The sequence below is a fragment of the Salvelinus sp. IW2-2015 genome, linkage group LG7 (genome assembly GCF_002910315.2).
Source record: "Salvelinus sp. IW2-2015 linkage group LG7, ASM291031v2, whole genome shotgun sequence".
Lineage (NCBI taxonomy): Eukaryota > Metazoa > Chordata > Actinopteri > Salmoniformes > Salmonidae > Salvelinus > Salvelinus sp. IW2-2015.
In genome coordinates, this window is record NC_036847.1 from 10,022,812 (window position 1) to 10,043,874 (window position 21,063).

At 44.2% G+C, this 21,063-nt stretch overlaps 1 long non-coding RNA gene across 1 annotated transcript; it reads right to left on the reverse strand.

Annotated features, from left to right (window-relative positions):
• Window positions 1-14,745: 14,745 nt before the first annotated feature.
• LOC111966072 (uncharacterized) lies at window positions 14,746-19,973 on the reverse strand. The gene is made up of 2 exons (XR_002877608.1): window positions 19,916-19,973; window positions 14,746-16,941 (listed from the first exon to the last, which is right to left on the reverse strand). It is a non-coding gene; the product is annotated as an uncharacterized lncRNA (long non-coding RNA).
• Window positions 19,974-21,063: the final 1,090 nt, after the last annotated feature.

The window sequence follows — 21,063 nt, forward strand, 5'->3', positions numbered from 1 at the left end:
GATGCTGGAGGAAACAGGTACAAAAGTATCTATATCCACAGTAAAACGTGTCCTATATCGACATAACCTGAAAGGCCGCTCAGCAAGGAAGAAGCCACTGCTCCAAAACTGCCATAAAAAAGCCAGACTACGGTTTGCAACTGCACATGGGGACAAAGATCGTGCTTTTTGGAAAAATGTCCTCTGGTCTGATGAAACAAAAATAGAACTGTTTGGCCATAATGACCATCGTTATGTTTGGAGGAGAAAGGGGGAGGCTTGCAAGCCGAAGAACACCATCCCAACTATGAAGCACGGGGGTGGCAGCATCATGTTGTGGGGGTGCTTTGCTGCAGGAGGGACTGGTGCACTTCACAAAATAGATGGCATCATGATGTGGATATATTGAAGCAACATCTCAAGACATCAGTCAGGAAGTTAAAGCTTGGTCACAAATGGGTCTTCCAAATGGACAATGACCCCAAGCATACTTCCAAAGTTGTGGCAAATTGGCTTAAGGACAACAAAGTCAAGGTATTGGAGTGGCCATCACAAAGCCCTGACCTCAATCCTATAGAAAATGTGTGGGCAGAACTGAAAAAGTGTGTGCGAGCAAGGAGGCTGTAACGTCCTGACCAGAGTTCTTATGTGTTTTGCTTGTTTAGTGTTGGTCAGGACGTGAGCTGGGTGGGAATTCTATGTTGTGTGTCTAGTTTGTCTGTTTCTGTGTCCAGCCTAATATGGTTCTTAATCAGAGGCAGCTGTCAATCGTTGTCCCTGATTGAGAATCATATATAGGAGGCTTGTTTTGTGTTGGGATTTTGTGGGTGATTGTTTCCTGTTTCTGTGTTTTGTCTGCACCAGTAGGGCTGTCTCGGTTTCCACATTTGTTATTTTGTTATTTGTATTAGTGTTACCGTTTATTCGTCTAATTAAACATGTTGAACACTAGCCGCGCTGCATTTTGGTCCTCTCCTTCACCTATGGAAGAAAACCGTGACAGAGGCCTACAAACCTGACTCAGTTACACCAGCTCTGTCAGGAGGAATGGGCCAAAATTCACCCAACTTATTGTGGGAAGCTTGTGGAAAGGCTACCGAACGTTTGACCCAAGTTAAACAATTTAAAGGCAATGCTACCAAATACTAATTGAGTGTATGTAAACTTCTGACCCATTGGGAATGTGATGAAAGAAATAAAAGCTGAAATAAATAATTTTCTCTGCTATTTTTCTGACATTTCACATTCTTAAAATAAACTGGTGATCCTAACTGAATTTTTGCAAAGGGAATTTTTACTAGGATTAAATGTCAGGAATTGTGAAAAACTGAGTTTAAATATATTTGGCTAAAGTGTATGTAAACTTCCGACTTCAACTGTATATCTCTCTCTGACACTTAAGCCTACCTCAGGGAGGAAATATTCCAAGGAAAAATATAATCATGATCTAAAAAGTCTAGCTCTGATTTCTTCAACTAGTCATTTTGCACCTGCACTTTTTGTTTCTTGATAATGTATTGATCTGAATAGTTTTCTCTCTATAAGGTGATAAAAATATATTATTACGAGTTGGAGACATAACATTCAAATTCATTCAATTGCACAGCCTTTTGTTGCATTATAAGAAATAAATCAAAGTTGAGAAGAAAAATAATGTTTTTGTCATCCCAATATAATCTTCATTCTACCACAAGTAGGGGAAAACCCCATTCCAAACCATATTGTCCTGGCCATCTAACACATAACCACCATTAGAACCACTTAGAGACCAATGACTGTGTCATACATCTCCAGACCAATTAGCAGACAGCTCTGTCATAAAGTCCTCAATGGTGCATAGGGAGCAGTGTTCTGCTGGATGAGACAAGAACAGCTTTCCAGTGAGCCATCTGGACAGAGCCCACCCTGGGGACAGAGGGCAACGCATTTTGGATCTCTCCTTCTACTTATTTTTCTCTCTCGTCCGTCCGTCCGTCCGTCCCCCCACCGCTCTCGCTCTCTCTCTCTGTCCCTCTCTCTGGTAGGCTGCATCACATAACACTCACCATGCGAGACAGAGAAAAAGCCTAACTGGGAAGCATCTCCCACTCACTGGCAACAAGTCGTTGACAGTATCTGTTTGATGTTTTATCCCCCATGTCTATCTCTCTTTATCACTCTCCATCTCTCTGTCACTCTCTCTCCCTCTCGGTCAGTTGTGGGGCTGTTGGGGCCCTTAGGGTATTGATATGAGCGGTGGGAGAATTGTGATTCGCAGACAGGCTCCCGCCTCGGTATTCAGTGAGCCTCAACCCCCCCCCTCCCCTCCACACTCTTTAAGCACTCCTGACACCCTCAATCTGTCACAGTTGAAACCCAAGGGACCTGTGCCTCAAAATGGGACGGCTTGGACAATGCATGGAGCTGAGAGTTGAGCTAATCGAGATTGGCATGACAAATCTCCTGGAATGCCGACTTTGTTTACTTTTCAGACATTTTACAGCGGAGAATATCTATTTTGTTTGGTTTTGAAGCACTGAAAGAAAGTTTGTCCCAGAGGGAAGCATGTGATGTGTTCAATCACCCATATGATGTTAGTGAACAGAAAGAGATAAAGGGAGATGGAAAGGAGAGACAGTGTTTTGGCTCTTCTGGTATTTGTGTTGCATACTACTTACAGCTATCACATAAGCTTACACCAGAAATTAGCTCATATGGACAAGTGAACATTGCAGACTATGTTTAGCCAAAAAGAACAAGAGATCAACCTCAATTACATTCCTATTCATTGCAATTTACTCTCTGAACCTAATTGTCAACACAGTTAGAGGGTACTTCCTGTCACCTGGTTTTAAGCAGCAGCCTATCACAATAGTTTAGTCGATCTGTGAGAGAGAGATTGACAGATTTCAGATGGATAGACACACAGGTGAACAACCATCATTAATTGACCCAAGAGTTAAATGGTGCCACTCAACCTTTAAAATCCAATACAAAAGTCAATAGTCACACAGTGATTTAGACATCATCACTTCCATACTCCATAACCAGGTCAAAAGTCAGTGCGGTCCTATGGGCCACAGGGCCAGTATAGGAATGTCTAGTCCTTGACCCCAAAAAACACTTGCAATACAGATTTTCCATTGAGCATGCTTTTTAGCAGCCCTTCGAAGAGGTGGCATTGGAGAGTACTACAGAATGTGTGCATTAAATGCAACGTCGTTGCACTGTTGTTTCGCTTATAATACATTTAATTTGTTATATATTATCTTTATTTTTAACATGTGTCCTTTTCTTTAGCATAGGTCTATTAGCCGGGTCTCTTTGAAAATCAGGCCACTTTCAGATAGGAACTTTGTGGTTTTACACGAAAGACTCTTATGTACCTCGCAGGGGTGCAACTTTCACTGTGGATGAGGGGGTTCATTGTCACGTGTGCTCCCTCTCTGGCCTTTAGGTCACCAGGCTGCTCGTTATGGCGCAAACCTGTCACCATCGTTACACGCAACAGCGCATTATGACACTCACCTGGACACCATCACCTCCTTGATTACCTGCCCTTTATATGTCACTCCCTTCGGTTTCTTCCCCTGTAGTCACTGTTTCTGTTTCATGTCTGTGCGTTGTTCGTGTTTCTTGTTTTGTATTATGTTTTCATTTATTTATTAAATGATTCAATCTCCCTGAACTTGCTTCCCGACTCCCAGCGCACAAGCATCATGGAGTGTTTTTTTGTTGTTGTTGTTGTTTTTGTTTTGGAGGTGTTGTCAGGTCTGGGTGTCAAAACCGGAGCTACCTGGGAGGCCTCAGCCGGTTTGTCGGATTCCCATGCCTCGGTGGGTTCGACGGGTTCCCCTGCCTCAGCTGGCTTGATGGGTTTCCATACCTCAGCGGGATCGATAGGCTCCCATGCCTCAGCTGGCTCGATAGGCTCCCATGCCTCAGCTGGCTCGATAGGCTCCCATGCCTCAGCTGGGTGAACAGGTTCCCGTGCCTTGAGCGAGGCATCTGGGGAGGTCTCAGCCGGCTCATCAGGCTCTCACGCCTCATCCGGTCCGTCATGTTTCTGCGCCTCAGCGGAGGCGACAGGTCTTCTCCGGATCCCCGGGATCGTCCCTGTGGTTGGCGTCCTACAGCTGGAGCCGAATGCACTGGGGAGGGGGTACTGTCACGTATGCTCTCTCTCCGGCGCTCTAGGTTGCCATGCTCCCACGCCTCAGCTGGATCGACAGGTTTCCCGCTCCTCAGCAGAGGTGACCGGTCCGCTCCTGATCCCCGGGATCGTCATTTTGGCCGACGTCCTGCGGCTGGACTCGTGTGTTGCCTCTCCGGCCTCTAGGTCACCAGGCTGCTTGTTGAACAGAGGCAGCTGCTGTCAGTGTGTTGCGCTATTTCTTTGAGTTGTAAAAGCAAGCAGAAACTGGCTACTCTTTAGTTGACTGATGTAGCTGGCAAGGTAACTGCTGTTTAACTTAAGAGAAAAAAACCTAAACTACTGTACTGTTTATTCCCAGTGCTGAGCTATTAGCTAGTGCAACTGACATGTAACGTTAGCTAATGTTTTATCCCCTCTCGACTGAGGTGAATGAATTAGCTAGCTAGAAGCTAACGTACCACAGCCAGTTCAAATCTAACCTCTAGCCATCTGTCAGATAGGTGGCTTTTATTACTATCTAACAGCTGTTGGTATGGACATTTTTTGTAGCCTTTGTTTTGTACTGTTTCAACGTAAGTAAATTAACTTGGCTAGCTTTCGCCAGGTGATGTACCGTTAGTGTCACGCCTGCCCCCGCTCCCCCTCTCTGGCGCTCGAGGGCGCCAGGCTGCCCATCATTACTCACACCTGTCACTGTCATTACGTGCATTAGCGCGTCATTGGACTCACCTGGACTCCTTCACTTTATTGATTGCTCCCTCTATATCTGTCTATTCCTCAGTTTGATCCCCGTGTCAGCATTATTGTCCTTATGTTTCCCCTGTCCAGATGCTGTCCTTGTTTGTTTCATGTAGGTTATTTATAAAATGTTCACTCCCTGTACTTGCTTCTTGTTTCCCAGCATCTGTCCTTATAGTTAGAGAGAGAGCTGGCTAAAAGTTGGCTAACGTTAGCTTTATTTTTGCCTCAATCACACTAGACCTGAATCAAAAGATGAATCCAGCGGCCAAAGGATTGAGGAACAATATTCGGATGTTTTTTAGTGCAATGTGAGTTTTTATTAGTCAGTATAGCAATATAACGTTATTGATCTGTCAATTTCCCTAGCTAATTTCCTACTTTTCACACAAACACAGTAATAAACAGCTCAACAGGCGTCACTGTCATTGTAGAAAAGGCCCATGGAGTTGGTGGAAGAATTCTTTAATTCATGGCCACTTGCTCAGCTGGGCCAGGGGCACTTTAATTAGGTCAGGTGGAAATGGACAGACAGATCTCAACTTCATAAAAGTAGGAATTTGCCATCGCCCGATCTCGCTGCGTTCTCTTCCTTAACTCCGTCTAATCCAGAAGTTCTGTGTTTCCATGAATCCACCACAGACTACTCAGTAAATATACCACTTTATGGTTAAAGGAATTCCTGCCTCAGTCTCATCCATTCCTCTGTCACCTGACCTGTGACCATCTGTTCACCTTCACTGTCAGTCATCCTACCTATCCAGCTACCCACACAGATTCCACTAATCTTTGAATGGTCCTTCGAGCCAGATGATGACTGAACCAAAGACAGGTGAAAAGGAAATGGAGGAGAAGGAACAATTGTCTCAACTGGAAGGAAGAAGAGAGGAGGAGAGAGCAGCTGAGGGAAAGGTCTTGGAACAAAGAAAAGATCCAGGAGCTAAGCCTAAAGCAACAAAGAAGGCTTCATCCTCAATCACCAGCAGCACCAGAAGAACCAGGCAAGCACCTGGTTATCTTAAGGATTATGTGGTCAAGTTACCCACATCAAAGTGCAAGCCCACCAGAGCTCAAAGTGGTGATGGACCAACTGTACGTTTCAGCCATCAACCATCCCCTCTGAGCCAAGGACCGGAAACTGCTTTGGGACGGGAAAGTAGTCTACAGGAAGAACCCATGGAGGAGGTGACTCCCACGGCACAGGTGGTCACCAGCTTCCTGAGGCAGGCTCCGCTCACCCCTTAACTAATGGGAAATTGTCGAGGCACTCTAGACAGAGTGAGAGTTCGACCAGTAGATACCCCTTTGGAAGTGGCTATGACAGCCATCATTCACTATCCCTCAGCGATTCACAGACCGCTGTCCTACGAGAGAGGATGAAACGACTAGAATTGGAGGAAATTGAGCGTCAGATTGAGGAGGAACGACAGGCTGACGAATGATGTCACCTATTGGATGTGCAGGCCCGTAGAGCTCTACAGGAATGGGAATTCATTGCCAAGGACCTGGCACAGCAGCGATGGCACTGTCAAGCAAGAAGGGAACTGAAGGAGGCACGGATGGTCTCATACTTCCTGGAGAGGAACGAACAGGGAGTTGACCTGACCACCCCTCCACATGGACCTGACCTGTCTGCCTTTCTTTCTCAATCTGCCCCTCTGGTACAGCATGGCACACAGTCCCCGGAGGCTCCGAGGTCAACAGCCAACACGGAGCATGGGGGACAGGCCACTCCGCCAACGCCCTCTATGCCAGTGACACAAGTTAGCATTCCTCCTTCATCTAGACAAAGCATCACTCCTTCGCCTTTCCGCAAATTACCAACCACAGCAAATCGTTCCTCTTGTTCAGGGCCTGAGCCAGGCCAGTCATCAAACATCAGGTGGGAGGGCTCTCACCCAATTCCAGCTGCCACCAATGGAGGGTCTGGGACAGTAAGGGACAAGCCCAATGAGGCCACAGTGAGCTCATCAGCAGTCTCGGGTTTATCCTTCGCGCAACCAGAAGAGGGAGCCAACATTATGAAACTGCTAGTAGCCTCAGCCTATGTAATTCCCAGACCCAAACTGCCATACTTTGAGAGCGAAAAGGAGAGTGAATTTGTCCTTTTGGAAATGGCATTGGAGAGCCTACTGGGTATTCACAGTCATCTGTCAGAACGCTACAAGTACCAAGTACTGATGGATCACTTGCGGTTTCCCAGTGCATACAAGCTGGCCCAATCCTTTATGCACTCCGCAACACCATACACTGCCACTCTCCAGGCCCTGAAAGCGAGATATGGTGAGCCACGCCAGCTAGTCCAGAATGAACTAATCAACATCCTGAACACGTTTCCAATTAAAATGGGAGATCATGCTGCCTTCCAAGAGTTCTCCCTGGCTGTCCAATCCCTGGCTGTCCGTTGAAGGAGAAGACGGGAACGAGCTGAAATGTGGCTCCCACGTGGACAGGCTTCTTAGCAAGCTTCCAGCGTACCTCAGAGACAGTTTCATTGAACATTGTTTGAACAAGAGCATCCTGAAAGAGGGCTCGAGAAGCACCTATGCTCTCAGAGACCTGGCCGCATGGTTGCAGGTGAAGGCGAGGGCGAAGTGCATCGCTCACCAGGCCACAATCTCAGCCATAGCTTCCAGGGGAAGGAAGGAGTTTGAATGCCAGGAGGGACAGAAAAGGACAAGAGCCCACTCTAGGACTGAGATGGAGCTGCATACCGGATACCCTGGGGTACAAGCACTGCTCAGCCCTGAGTACCGAAACCCCCACTCTGCGCACCATCTATCGGACCCTGGCCAATCAATACGACCCCCTTGGGTATATCCTGCCATACACAACCCGGGCCAAAGTCTTAGTCCAGGACCTGTGGCAGACCAAGAGGGACTGGGATGAACTGATCCAACCGGCTGACCAAGTAGAACGATGAATCTGTTGGGAAACAGTTATCGGAGCTCTCTGAAGTCCAAATGTCAAGATGTTATGTACCACCCTGTGCTGATCAACTGGGATCATGCCTGGAACGGCCTGTGTTCTGTGACGCTTCTGAGCGAGCTTTTGGTGCGGTTTCCTATCTAAGAGTGGAGGATAAGGCAGGCCACACCCATGTCTCCTTTGTCATGGCCAGGTCCAAGGTCGCACCCAAGAAGCAGTTGTCAATGCCTAGGCTGGAACTCAGTGCTGCCCTTTCCGGAGCCCAGTTGGCCTCTGCCTTGTGAGCCGAGCTCACCTTGTCAATTCAAAGGGTCATCTACTGGAGTGTTTCGACCACTGTATTGACCTGGCTCAAGTCGGAGTCCTGTAGGTATAAGGTGTTCGTATGAACTCGCATTGCGGGAATCCAAGACCTAACAGAAGTCCAGGACTGGAGGTATGTTGACAGCGTAAACAATCCTGCTGATGACATTACTCGTGTTAAAACCCTTAAGGAACTGGCTCAACACCACCGCTGGAGCTTGGGATCACCATTCTTGTCCCAACCAGAGAACGAGTGGCCGACAACCCCCGGGCGTGTGGCCCCTCCGCAACCAACTGAAGCTCATGAGTTAAGGAAGTCCGCCCAATGTTACAGCATCTCTACGGAACCAACAACAGCTCTCCCTGACCTAGCACAATCCAAAACACTGCCGGATCTGATTGCTGCCACAAACCAGACCTCAGATGTGGTGGCTTCTATACCCACCTCCCTCGCGGCAGAGACACTACTCCTCCAGCATCCACAAGCAGTTAGCTGCCATGAGGAGCTTAAAAGCTCTGAAAGCCGGTAGGGAATTGGCTAAGGACATCCGTTTTCTCTCTCTTGCCCCAGAACATGACCAAATCCTCGGAGTGATCAGAGTCGGAGGGAGGCTGCGCCAAGCAGAAGTCTTGGATCCTGATGCTATCCACCCAATTATTCTTGACTCCAGACACCCTATTACCAGCTTCCTCATCAAGAGTTATGATGAGAGGCTTCTCCCCCCAGGGCCAGAGATAGTATATGGGGAGATGAGGCGGAAGTACTGGATACTTGGAGGACGAGGAGCCATTTGTAAGCACCAATACACCTGCGTGGAATGTCAGAGATGGCGGGCCGGAGCCACTGTGCCCAAAATATGCAGATTTACCCCCTGCTCGTTTGCGCCTCCTCAAACCACCCTTCTGGTCAACAGGAGTAGATTGCTTTGGCCCCTTGACGATCAAACTAGGTCGTCGAGTGGAAAAGCTCTGGGGCATTCTATTCAAGTGTTTGACAACTAGATGTGTTCACCTGGACCTACTGGAGAGTTTGGATACTGAAGCCTTCCTCATGGCCCTGCGGCGGTTTATCTCCCAATGGGGGAAACCCTACGAGATCCTGGCTGACAGGGGCACAAACTTCAAGGCAGGAGAAGCCAGGTTGGAGGAAGCCTTCCAAGCCATGGAACCCAGCCTCCAGGATCAGCTGATGGGCCAACAAATCTCATTCAAATTTAACCCTCCAGGAGCTCCTCATTTTGGAGGAACATGGGAGCGAGAGATCAAATCTGTAAAGACGGCCTTACGAGTCGTCCTGGGGTACCAAACTGTCACTGAAACTGTCTTGCGGACTGTCCTGATAGAGGTGGAAGGGATACTGAACTCAAACCCTTGGGATATCTCTCTGCAGACATCGCTGACCCCGATCCGGTTACACTGAATATGCTCTTGATGGGACGCCGAGATGCGTCATGTCAAGTCATGTATGCTGATACCAACCTCATTGGCAGACGCCGGTGGCGACACAGCCAGATCTTGGCCGACCATTTCTGGGCCCGATTCATTCGGGATTACTTACCAAGCCTACAGCACAGAGAGAAATGGCGGAGAGAAATGGTCAGCCTGGAAACTGGCCAAGTCGTAATGATGGTGTACCCTCAGCTGCCTCGAGCCACCTGGCCGGTGGGCCGTATCACTAAGACCATGCCTGGGACCGATGGTCGTGTTAGATCAGTGGAGATCCAGGTAAAGAACCGGACATATATCCGGCCAGTCACCCGACTAATTGATTTGATAATTCCTCTCCCTGAGATGACAGAGGACGAGGAGCGATGAGCCTTTTTGAGGAGTGTGGAATTTAACACATTTCTGGGGTGGCTGTAGAAAAGGCCCATGGAGTTGGTGGAAGAATCCTTTAATTCATGGCCACTTGCTCAGCTGGGCCAGGGGCACTTTAATTAGGTCAGGTGGAAATGTCAGACAGATCTCAACTCCATAAAAGTAGGAATTTGCCATCGCCCGATCTCGCTGCTTTCTCTTCCTTAACTCCGTCTAATCCAGAAGTTCTGTGTTTCCATGAATCCACCACAGACTACTCAGTAAATATACCACATTATGGTTAAAGGAATTCCTGCCTCAGTCTCATCCATTCCTCTGTCACCTGACCTGTGACCACCTGTTCACCTTCACTGTCAGTCATCCTACCTATCCAGCTACCCACACAGATTCCACTAATCTTTCAGTCATGGTGCAGTCGGTACACAACACTATGCTCATCATGCCTTAGCAGGATCAGATGGTGACAGGTGTCCCAGCAGGGTCAGAGGGAAGACCAGTCTACGGAGCTCAGGTGAATTTTGCGTTATATTAGCAATATCAGTGAATGATACAAAGTTCAATCTTGAGTTGATGGGTAGACCTACAGTAGCTTCAGGACAGCAGCTTAAGCTTAAAGTTACAGTCTGGGATCTGGGAATAATGGTCATTTCAATGGTTGAACCATTGATTGTATTCTTGGATAAGATAATGTATATCTGTACACCAAGGTATTACTTTGTCATGCCTCATCTTAAAAGGATCAGATGGTGACAGGGGTGTCAGAAGGGTCAGGCAGCCAGGGAAGACCAGTCTGTGACAGAGCTGAGGGGAATTTTTGCAGATACAATACTTTATTATCTCTGTGCAGCAAACAATGGACAAGCCAGATGCTTCAAATATTGAACACATTTTAAGGCAGTCTGACAGACTTCTATAGTTGATTTCCAAACTGTATCAATGGTTGATAGAGGCTTTTGCCGATGACACAATACATGTAAAACAAAAATGTGAGGAGGACCTCGTAGAAGCTATTTTATGATGCTGATGAGTGGATACAGATGTGTTTGAATGCCCAGTCATGTTCATATAACCTCAGACATAAATTACTACAGTTTAAGATCATCCAGAGAACGTAGTATACGCCAGTGAAACTGAATTACATGCACTCAGAAATGTAATTCCCCTGCTGGAGGTGTAAAACACAAAAGGGGACATATTTGCATGTGTTATGTTCTTGTGAAGGCTGGCTGAATTCTGTCAAAGAGTATGTTCTTTTATCTCAGCATGTCTACAGATTATCTCCTCTCCCTGTTTTTGTTGCTTGGAAATGTTGATACTAGAGACTGTTATCAGAAGAAACTGTGTAACCTAACATTTATAGTGGCTTACAAATGCATTGCCATTCATTGTAAGGTTGTTAATCCTCCCACAATGTCCTAATGGATGGCAGAAATGTCAAGTTATGTATCACTAGATTTGATTTATTACACGATTAAAGGTTTACTGTGCAACTTTCATAAGTTCTGGATGCCTTTTATGGAATACAGTATGACAAAAGGAGTCTGTATTTAAAACATTCCCACGTCAGGGGAGATACATGAATAGTCAGCGGCGCAGCCATGGGTCTGGGAGGGCATAGGCCCACCAATTTGGGAGCCAGGCCCACCCACTGGGGATCCACTCCCAGCCAATCAGAATACGTTTTTCCCCACAAAAGGGCTTTATTACAGACAGAAATACTCCTCAGCACCCCACCCTATGCTGTTTAATCAGCTTCTTGATATGCCACACCTGTCAGGTGGATGGATTATCTTGACAAAGGATAAAATGCTCACAACATTTGAGAGAGAGAAATAAGCTTTTTGTGCATGTGGAACATTTCTGGGATCTTTTATTTCAGCTCATCAAACATAGGACCAACACTTTACATGTTGCAGTTATATATTTTTTCGTGTTTGTGGAGGATTTGCTGTTTCTGTGTGTTAATGTATATTTGAGGTTTATGTATATTTTTTGGTTATTTAAAAAAAACTTTTGTTTCCAAACCTTTCCCTTGGGAAGGTGGGAAGGAAATTGTGTTTGGAGAGAGTTGAGTTATGTACTAGACTGGTGGGGGTCGGGTGTGCGGTCTGGCTGAAATTTGATATAGAGGATGTCTTAATAAAGACAATGAAAAGTCTTAGTATTTTTTTTACGAGTTGTTCATTTGTTAGGCTATTGGTTCGAGGTGCAACACAATATTGATTATTAATTATTTTTGGATCTAGTTTAGTCTTATCAGTCACTTAAACATATTGAATAATGAATTTCATGAAATCAATCTTGAATTTCTTACCTAGCTTGATGACTGTGGGCACGCGGGAAATGTAGAAATGCGGGAAATGAACTTTAGATTGCCAAAAAAAAGTCCTCCCCCAGACCCCTCGCCAGGTTATGTACACCCCACTTTCTTAAACCCGGATTGTCCACTTGTTTTGGTCTAAAACGGGATGTACCAATACAGGATTGCCCCTTTCAGGCTCCCAAACGCAACCAATACAAGAGAATCAGCCAACGGGTTGAATGAGCACATCATGGCACACTGTCAACATCCAAATATTACAGCTTGAATTCCCACTGGGGTGGGGATCCTTATGGCATGAGACCAATTAGGAGACACTTTATGAGGAACTGGGATTGCAATGGCATGTATACCAACAGAACTGGAATGGCAGAAGCATGCATACCAACAGAACTGGGATGGCATGGTGAGTAACTTACAAACAGAAACAGCTCATATGGTTTTAAAATTATTGAAATGACTGGTGTGGGATTTTAGACCAGTGCTTTTGGTTGAGAACATTTTTGAATACCATTCTCATATCATTAAATTGTGTGTGTGTGTGGTCATGTTTTTGAATCCACACCTAAGTACTCTGTGTGTGTCATGCCCAAAAGGACAGCGATGCTGCAGTACACAGGCTAAATTCAGCCCAGCCTCTCCTTGACTCACTAAGTGAGGGGAGTGGAGGATGTTGTGCTCTGCATAAACGCTTGCAGCTAAACAGACTTTATAGAGACCCATAAAAAAATACCATTAAAATTCACAACCCAGGGAGCGTCGCCTGACCCCTTGAGAATGATAAATTAGCCGTGTTGCTTGTGCAAAACGACCATTTTACACCGCTATCTTCTTTCTATTCTTCCCAGTCTCACTGCACACGGAAAAGGCCCCTATACACACTATACTCCAGCATTTTGGATTTGAGGCGACAGCACAGAATGTCACCTTTAATGTCACGTTTCACTGTTTAGAAATTAAAGTACTTTATGTGTCTAGTCCCCCCATTTGAGTTTTTATTTACATTTACATTTAAGTCATTTAGCAGACGCTCTTATCCAGAGCGACTTACAAATATTTTATTTAGATGATCTAAAACACAAACCAAAACAAACTGCAAATGCATCCAACAAGTTTTTAGAGTCAGAAGCTTGATGTGGTCATTGTGTGCTAGGAATATGTGACCAAATATATTACTTTTGTCTACTTTAATACACTATAAGTGAATTTGTTTTGTCCAACAGGAATTGAATTGTGAATTGAATGGTGAACAATGTATTGTGCCATTTTGGAGTCACCTTTATTGTAGATAAGAATAGAAGATGTTTCTGAACTCATCTGCACTGTCTACCCTACCTGAACTCACCTGCTCTGTCTAACCTACCTGAACTCACCTGCTCTGTCTAGGCCTACCTGAACTCTCCTGCTCTGTCTAGGCCTACCTGAACTCTCCTGCTCTGTCTAGGCCTACCTGAACTCACCTGCTCTGTCGTGATGTCTTACCTGAACTTCACCTGCTCTGTCTAGGCCTACCTGAACTCACCTGCTCTGTCTTGCCCTACCTGAACTCACCTGCTCTGTCTAGGCCTACCTGAACTCACCTGCTCTGTCTAGACTGCCTAAATAATTACTGTTATTTTCATGTTCTCTTGCATAATTCAACAAGTGTGTCAATAGCAGGATACTGTTGGATTAAAACATCAACACGCTTGGCTCTAGATTACACCTATCCAAACATACTTCACATTGTTTGCGAGATCAAACATGATCACTATAATCTGAGTGTTCATTTTCGAAAATTGCTTTCATTTCAGCGCTTCTAATTTGTAAACATTTCAACTGTAGCAAAACCTTTTTTCAATTCCACCAAAAAATTAACAACCACCAAAATAAAGTTATTTCTTCTCTTTCTTGCAATGTAAGTGTAGAGACGGTTAATTAAATGCCCGACGAAGCTTTAGTGTTCTTATCGAGTCAACGGAAAGACAATTCCATTGCGCCCATTTCAGCTATTACCAGAGTGTGTTTGACAGGTCATTACAAATGTTTCCGCGGTCGTAATGTTAACGGGACAAAAACAGGCACACGAGTATGAAGAGTTGCAGGAATGAAATCAAAACAATCAATCAAGCGAGATTGAAGTGACGTGGATGTTGCACCCCTCATAGGAAAAGGAGGTACCGCAGAGAAAAGTGAAACAAAATACTTTGTTCTCTAACTTTGATTGCTACCATATCTTCTCTTCAAGACTACATAGAATGGGGATCATCCACTAGATTCAGCAGAGGGCTGACTTGTTCTTGAGTGATGGTCAGGGGGCGGGAACATAATTACAAATAATTTGTAGACTGCAAACTGACTGCAAGAAGTCTAAATAGATAGTATTTGACTGAAACATAATAAATTCAAATCTTGCTTATATTTGTATATGATCACATACATCTCTCTGTAACGCTCATTAAACTTTTGGGGCCAAATAAAATCATAGAACTTTCATTGTGTCATGCATCTGATGTGGATTCAGAGATTCATCCATGGAATCAGATCAAATCAAGGGGACATTTTATTTGTGTTGGTTAAAAAAAAACTAAGACAAAATAGTGAAAGAAAGGACATGGGTACAGCTGGGAGTAATTAAAGTTAAGTGTAATTAGATGAAAATGCTCTCTTCACACACCAATCAAGCACACACAAATGGACACAGTGAACATGTGCGCGCACACCCACACCTGCGCTCATAGACATGCACACACACATACACGCAAGCACACACACACACTCATGCACACCTACACACATATATGCACACACACTTAAAGGCAATTACATTAGCCCCAGGGATGGAAGGCCCTTTTCATCCCCATGTCACTCAAAGGAGCATCCAGTATATTAACATACAGTAAATTAACATACAGAAAATTAACATACAGTAAGTATATCTTTCTGGTGAAAAATAATAACTCAATTTCAGTGATATACAATGTCCTTATGGTCTCATTCATTCTGTGACACTCACTCTCTCTCGTAATCTCGTAACATAAATTAAGTTGGGAATATCCATGGGACATTATACAGTGAATGTATACATTACACACAATATAAACAGCAGCACTTTGCAAGTAGCATACCTCCATACATCTATTTCATATAAAAAGATAGGCAATTTAAAACATAACTTTGAAATAATGAATCAGTACTACACATTGACTATTATTACTGCTTTTAACTTATGTGACATAGATCTTTCAATATAAATACACTTTTTGTATTAAAAACATATGACTCCTCTGTATGATGCTTTAAAGCTGAAATCCGCATAAGGTGAAACAGCGCCATCTCGACACAGAGCTTTTGTTATCGTTTTTTGTTTTGTTGGTGAAACGGAGGAGCTGAGCATCTGGCATTGTGGTAAAAGAAGATTGCAGTAAATACTCTGCTGTTCTATCGGGCGTGCAATGATGTGCAGTGATGTCCGAGGGAAAAAACAGTGCTCATTGTTTGAAGTAACTTTCTTTAATTAACGCAAACGGACGTGGCAGCTCCACCAAGTACGGATTCCAGCTTTAAATCAATGAGCATCCCCTAAAACATGATTATACCAGTTTGCAAGATAGTGAGCTTCAGGTACAGTTCTGACAGAAGTACAGTACTGGATGTGTCAAACTTAAGAACAAGATTGTGTCAACTATTTCCCATTTCACAGTGTATATCAGGAGGCACAGACACCCAGACGCACACACACACACAAAATAATTAGAACACAGGATAAAGAGCCAGGCAGGTGTAGTCTGTCAGTAAGTGTGTAAGTGTCTCATAAAGATCTCCTATAGTAGAGTGATGTCACGTGGGTGGTTTCTCCACAGACAGTATTAGGGAATCCTTACTTGCAACGGTCCCATCAGTCGTAGGCACCAGATAAACAAAGCTTTGTCAATGTCAAGTTAGATAGTCACTGACAATCCATCCAAAAGTTTCTCCTCCAGAAGTGTAAATGTATATCATATATTTGATCCTTCTTTCACTGTAGAGATTGACGACAAGAGAAGAGCATGATACTCACATGGGATTTCCTCATTTTCTCTCTATATTTTCATCCCAAAACCTCTTGGAACCGAATCCCTCAGATAGCCAAGACAGATGGTGGTGTTTCTTAGAGGATGGAGAAATATGGCTAAAGACTGGCACCCATTGGCATCATATCCTGGTTTCACTAACCTCCTGTGTCCACCAAACCTATCATGGCTCTTCAATAGGACAAACCAACGCCTTCACCAAACAGACTATTTACGTGAGTGAAAAGACCCTGAATGGTTCTCGTATCAGTACTCATAAAATAACTGTAGACTAGTTTAAACCAAGTTACCAAAAATGCCTTCACATTGTGTTCCATAGGGGTAGGTGGCGAAATGGTTTCCTTACACATGTTTAGACTCCCAGTCCTCTCCTGCTTGCCGTGCTGAAACAACACAGGTTATATACAGTAGGATTTGTCATTCAGTTTGTGATATGGTTCCAATAACGATGCTGTGGCGAGTTGCTTTCATGGGCAGGTACGGACTTTTGGACCAATGAGGGAGCAGAGGAGTGTCACTGTCACATAGTAGGGCTCCTCTGATTGGTGGTGGTGGTGTGGGGGAGGGGGGGGTAGTAGTGGTTTGAGCACAAAATTGGCGAATGGACACAAACTGTGCTTGCCTGGTCATTGGCCTCTGTTCCCCTTCTGCCATGACTGGCAATAAACCTGGGATGGGGGTAGGGGGGTTAGAGAGAGAGAGAGGAAGGGGGGTAAAAATGGAGTTGAGTAAACAAGGCACTCATGGTTGTTCACTGTCATTTCAGGATTACTTTGAATCTTGAGCGCACTATGGACTTCATAATAAGAAAAAAGAAAGCAACTTCACAATTAAGATGAACATATAAACACTCATATTAATACAAGTGGTGTATAATGAAGGCTAGCACAGTTTATGTAGAATAACTTTGAACAGGTCTCTCTATTAAAATAGACTTTACCTCAACGAGAATAACCTGTCAAAATAAAGGTTAAATCAAATATCTTGTTTTAGTCATCCATATCTATTTTTGTATGCTAAAATAATTACATTGAGTTCAAACCATATACAGTTGAAGTCGGAAGTTTACATACACTTAGGTTGGAGTCATTAAAACTTGTTTTTCAACCACTCCACAAATTTCTTTGTTAATAACAAACTATAGTTTTGGAAGTCGTTTAGGACATCTACTTTGTGCATGACAAGTCATTTTTCCAACAATTGTTTACAGACAGATTATTTCACGTTATCACAATTCCAGTGGGTCAGAAGTTTACATACAGTAAGTTGACTGTGCCTTTAAACAGCTTGGAAAATTCCAGAAAATGATGTCATGGCTTTAAAAGCCATGAAGCCAAAATTGTAGACCTCCACAAGTCTGGTTCATCCTTGGGAGCAATTTCCAAATGCCTGAAGGTACCACGTTCATCTGTACAAACAATAGTACGCAAGTATAAACACCATGCCATCAAGCAGCCGTCATACCGCTCAGGAAGGAGATGCGTTCTGTCTCCTAGAGATGAACGTACTTTGGTGCGAAAAGTGCCAATCAATCCCAGAACAACAGCAAAGGACCTTGTGAATATGCTGGAGGAAACAGGTACAAAAGTATCTATATCCACAGTAAAACGAGTCCTATATCGACATAACCTGAAAGGCCGCTCAGCAAGGAAGAAGCCACTGCTCCAAAACTGCCATAAAAAAGCCAGACTACGGTTTGCAACTGCACATGGGGACAAAGATCGTACCTTTTGGAGAAATGTCCTCTGGTCTGATGAAACAAAAATAGAACTGTTTGGCCATAATGACCATCGTTATGTTTGGAGGAAAAAGGGGGAGGCTTGCAAGCCGAAGAACATCATCCCAACCGTGAAGCACGGGGGTGACAGCATCATGTTGGAGGGGTGCTTTGCTGCAGGAGGGACTGGTGCACTTAGATGGCATCATATAGATGGCATCATGAGGCAGGAAAATTATGTGTATATATTGAAGCAACATCTCAAGACATCAGTCAGGAAGTTAAAGCTTGGTTGCAAATGGGTCTTCCAAATGCACAATGACACCAAGCATACTTCCAAAGTTGTGGCAAAAAGGACAACAAAGTCAAGGCAGAACTGAAAAAGCTTGTGCGAGCAAGGTCTACAAACATGACTCCGTTACACCAGCTCTGTCAGGAGGAATGGGCCAAAATTCACCCAACTTATTGTGGGAAGCTTGTGGAAGGCTACCCGAAACATTTGACTCAAGTTAACCAATTTAAAGGCAATGCTACCAAATTGAGTGTATGTAAACGTCTGACCCACTGGGAATGTGATTAAAGAAATACAAGCTGAAATAAATCATTCTCTCTACTATTATTCTGACATTTCACATTCTTAAAATAAAGTGGTGATCCTAACTGACAGGGAATTTTTACTAGGATTAAATGTCAGGAATTGTGAAAAACTGAGTTTAAATATATTTGGCTAAGGTGTATGTAAACCTCCGTCTTCAATTGTAAATGTGCCATACATTTAAATGTACAATTCCACGTAATAAATGAACTGTCGTGTCTGCCCACTTGTATGTCTGTCTGTCTGTTTGGTTTGTATTTCTGGTATATCTGCATGGTCTGTCTCTCTGTCCGTCCGTCTGTTGTGTCTGTCTGTCGTGTCTGTCTGTCCGAGTGCCAATTCACCGTGGCAATGGTAAACTTTTACACCCTAGATTGTCCATATGAATCTTTAATATGAGTCTGCAAAGAATTTCATGAATTTAAAGCCACCCGGAAAATTAATATTTATGATGCTCCCAATTCTCATTCTCTCCCTGTCTCTGGTAATTGTCTGTGATTCATTTTGTTTTCTCTGTGGAAGAAGGTAAATCCATCTTAGAATATAGACTGTGACACATAGGCATGGAGATTCGGCAATATCACCCACTTTTCTGACCATTGTCTTTTTCTAGGCTGGTATTCACACAACCCTGCACTATGGACAAACAACATTGTTATTGTTACACATAAAAGGTATTTTCATGGAATAAATTAACAAAATAAGCAATCGGATAAATTGCAGTAGCCAATGTTTACCGTGAAACAAAACAAGAGTTCAGATACAATATGTTTCTGCGGTGGGGTGCTTGTTATGGGGTGCTTGTTATGGGGTGCTTGTTATGGGGTGCTTGTTTGACTTAATACGGCTCTTTAGTTTTCTTTCCTTCTCAGTCCAAAAATAACTAAATCTCTCAACTCCACCTTGTATTTCCCTAGTCCTCTTAAACAACGCAGCCATTTGAAGTAACATCATCCTTTGAAGTAGCCTCTTTGGGCTTTGTTAATTTGTAACTCTCTGCATTAGGTTACTTTGTACCACTATAGCTCCCTTTGATCTTTCTTTTGGTCTTTTTTTTTTGTTGCATCAAAGCCATTTTCTCACAGGAAAATGCAGCCACCAATTGTGTATTTTCTATGTAAAAGAGAAAAATGTAAACCATGAGTAGGTGGGAGTTGTCCTTTACTATAAGCACCATGGGAGTTGTCCTTTTGAACTCCAGTGATTAGTTAGTATTGGGAGACGGTAACAGTCTCAGATGTGCAATTCTGCTCGCCCCACAGACTAGACAGCTGGCAGTGCAAAACAGAAACAACATACACTTTGAGAAAATGGATGGATCCAGACTCACCTACCCACTGAGTTCTTAACTCCTTACGATGGCTCCTTAGGCAAGGGCTAGAAAGAAGATAACAGAAAAGAAGAGGTTGAAAGGCAAAGAAACATCAGGACAGACAGCTCTCCTTTATCAAAGTATAAACTATCATGCTTTTCTTGCCAGTAAAATGGCCGGGAGCATACAACATGTCCATTTTGAAGCAAAGATGGCAAGACTAAATTATATCTGAGGCTAGATGACAGAAACTTAAGAACTTATCAGACGTTGTACTTCTTCTGACCTTTAAACTATACACTACCAGGAAGTACTAGCAGGTAAGGTAGGTCCATATGGGTCTCTGAGCCATGGGTTCCTGGGGAACTTCCTTCCAGTGTCATAATAGAACAATTACAATATACTGTATGTCCAGTGAAAATCTATACTATAAGTCTATATTATAAATCTGTAGCAAAACAAAAAGAATCATATATATATATAAAAATACAATCATACAACTACGAAAAACAATCTATATCTAGAAAACGATATGCTTGCTGCAGGTTGTTTAATAGTAAAAGATCACTTTTTCTTTCCATTTTACTCAAGTATTTTTGTGTGTCTCATTCATTCCCCACAGCTAGAAAGCACTTGCTGTTGTTTCCTTCCTATTTTCGAAGAAACTCGTGACAGCATCTAAACTGGTAGAGGGGCCGGGGGGGTGAGATACTTCTGAGGAGCTAATGGCTAAGCTGAGCATAATCAGGAAGCTAATGGGCTGTGCAGCCAGTCGAGGCCGTGGTGCAGTGGGCAGTGGTAAATGCCCCCTCCCGCAAGGTCCGAGCAAGGTCACCCCCCATGTCTCTGTGGGGCACCCTGCGGGGGGTGTGCTACGCCAGTTGCCATGGCATTCCCCGGAGCCTCTCTGCTCTACTGTTCTGAGCTCCTGCAGCAACAACGGGTACAGCTGGTATTCCACTGCCCATCCGTCTGTCGGCTGGTTGGTCGGCCATGTCTCTCTGTCTGTCAATGTTCTCTGTCGTGTCTGTCCACCTGCATGTCTGTCTTGTCAGTCTGGTCTGTCCGTCCGTCCGGCTGGCGTGTCTGTCGTCTGTTGTGTCTGTCCGGGTGCCCTACCTATGTTATCAGAGAAACTCTCCTCCGAGTGGTGCTGATCCATCGCA